The following is a 2551-nucleotide window of genomic DNA, read 5'->3' on the forward strand; positions in this document are numbered from 1 at the left end:
ATGTATATACGTATATGAATATATATGCATATATGTGTGTACATGTACATGAATCAACTTGAAACCATATTCTAGATATAAATATTATATGTAACATGTCAAAACAACTCTGGGCTTAAAGAAAAACTTTTTTTGGAGGTTTTTAATAGTAGTCAGTGCTCTCTTTGTCTTCTATGCCCACCCATGGTTTTTCCTGAGAACATCAGATTTTAGTTACTGTCTGAACAGCTCCCATGCAAAGACTAAGGCTAACAAAATACGGAATACAATGTAGGATTAAGTTTTATTTATACTTTGAAAAAATGACTCATACCTGAGCCAATAAACAGTTAATACAACTCATTTTCCTTTCCTGATCATCATCTTCATTTCCTAGTGCACAGTGGTCTAAGCCTATAATCATGGCATTTCATACTTTTGACTTAAGTGCTTACTATATGTCAGGCATCATGCTAAGTGATAGGGATACAAAAGAATGGCAAAAACATGGTCCCTAACCTCAAGGAGCTCATATTCTAATGGTAGAGACGACATGCAAACAACTAGGTACATACAAGATAACGTTGTAACTGGATTGCATTTTAGAGAAAAGGCACAGTGGGGGGTGGGGGAAGCTTTAGAGAGAGGATCTGAGAAAGGTAGTTTGCAGAATTTAACATTTGAGCTGAGTCTTGAAAGAATCCAGCCCTAAGTCTGATAGTTGTGGAGCCTTGACCAAGGCACTTTATTCCTTTAAGCCCAGGTTGCTTATCTGTAAAACAGACATAAATAGCATTTGCATTCCTGACTTACAGGGTTATTATAGAGGAGCTAAACAGATAGTGGTGTCATGCTGAACCATATTTAGCTGGAAAATTCTTTGTAAGTGAAAACAATTATTACATTGAAGTCCATGCTGTTCATTAAGTATGCATTTTCCTTAGGGTCAAATAGTATGAAATGTAGTATTAAAAACATGTGAAATATTTCAGAATGTTTTGGTATAAATAAGAAACAAACAAAATAATTTAAATATCTGTTTCAAATATGAATCATATGATGAGTTTTCTCCATTCATATTTAACTATAATAAATATAAAATCAGTTTGGGGTAGAATTTTTATTTTTTAATTTTTTTAATTTTTAAAATTAATTTATTTTGATTTATCAACAATCACTTCCATATGCTTTTGAGTTTAAATTTTTCTCCCCCTTCCTCTCCACCACCCTTCCCAAGATGGTGCACAATCTGATATAGGCTATACATATACATTCCTATTAAACATATTTTCACATTAGTGATGTAGTAAGTAAGAATTTAGAATCCATAAGAGGAACCACCTGAAAGAGGAAACAAAACTCAACAGAAGAGGAAAAAATAGCAAATAGTATGCTTTGATCTGCATTCGAATTCCATAGTTCTTTCTTTGGATGTGGATAGCATTTTCCATCATGAGGCCTTTGTAGTCTTAGATTGGATAGAATTTTTAAACAAATTAATTTGAATAGAGTCTGTTTTCATAACATATAAAAGTGTAAGTTTATCATATTTCAATGTAATATAATTCCATAAATACATTTATGAAAGGTCTTTTGGCTAAGATACTGTGGCTCTTAGTTAAGCTGTGTGCACAAGTGAAAAAACTAGAGAGAGGAAAATTCTTCTGGCTCACCTGCATTGAATTAATTTATCATTTTATCCTAATAAATCTGGTCAGTCTATTTGGACACAAAAGGAATTGAACATTCTAACAGTGAACTGTGAAAAGGAAAGAGCATTTTCATAGATTGCTATCCACATTCAATGACTAAAAATACAGAATCCAATGCTCATTACATTAGGCAACTAGGTGGTATAGTAGATGGAGTGCAAGGCTTGGAGTTACGGTACTTGAGTTCAAATGGTACCTCAGAATCCTTACTGACTGTGTGACCCTGGTTAAGTCACTTAACTTCCTTGTGCCTCAGTTTTCCCATATGTAAAATGGAGATAATAATGCTATCTCCCTCACAGGGTTGTTGTGAAGATTCAATGAATTAACATAAGTAAAGCATTTTGAAAACTTTAAAGTATAATAAAATGCTCTCTCTCTCTCTCTCTCTCTCTCTCTCTCTCTCTCTCTCTCTCTCTCTCTCTCTCTCTCTCTTCCTCTCTTTCATAATTTGTGACAAAGAAGCAGCACAGAGTAGTAGATAGAATGGATAGAGTGTGTCAGAGTAAGGAATGCCTGGATTCAGCTCCTGTCTCTAATATAGCTGTGATACCTTAAGCACATCACCTAATCTCTCAATATCCCAATGAACTGTCTAAGACAATAAGTTGCAAAATTATTGAAGATCTGCATCTGGGTAGAGGGTTTTCATATGAGAAATTGTCTCAGTGATTAGTCCTTCTACCACTGAATATATTCAACTCCTCCATGCCTTCTCCATTCTACTAAGCTTATCTCTTTTTCTCTTTCTCTTTCTTTCTTTCTTTCTTTCTTTCTTTCTTTCTTTCTTTCTTTCTTTCTTTCTTTCTTTCTTTCTTTCTTTCTTTCTTTCTTTCTTTCTTTCTTTCTTTCTTTCTTTC

At 33.7% G+C, this 2551-nt stretch overlaps 1 protein-coding gene across 2 annotated transcripts in view; it reads left to right on the plus strand.

Annotated features, from left to right (window-relative positions):
- The window catches only part of PLA2G4A (phospholipase A2 group IVA), a 164596-nt gene that overhangs the window by 107422 nt on the left and 54623 nt on the right, over window positions 1-2551 (plus strand). The window lies entirely within an intron of this gene.

Source organism: Vombatus ursinus, unplaced genomic scaffold, assembly GCF_900497805.2.
Source record: "Vombatus ursinus unplaced genomic scaffold, bare-nosed wombat genome assembly UNPS02014789.1, whole genome shotgun sequence".
In the NCBI taxonomy this organism is placed as follows: Eukaryota; Metazoa; Chordata; class Mammalia; order Diprotodontia; family Vombatidae; genus Vombatus; species Vombatus ursinus.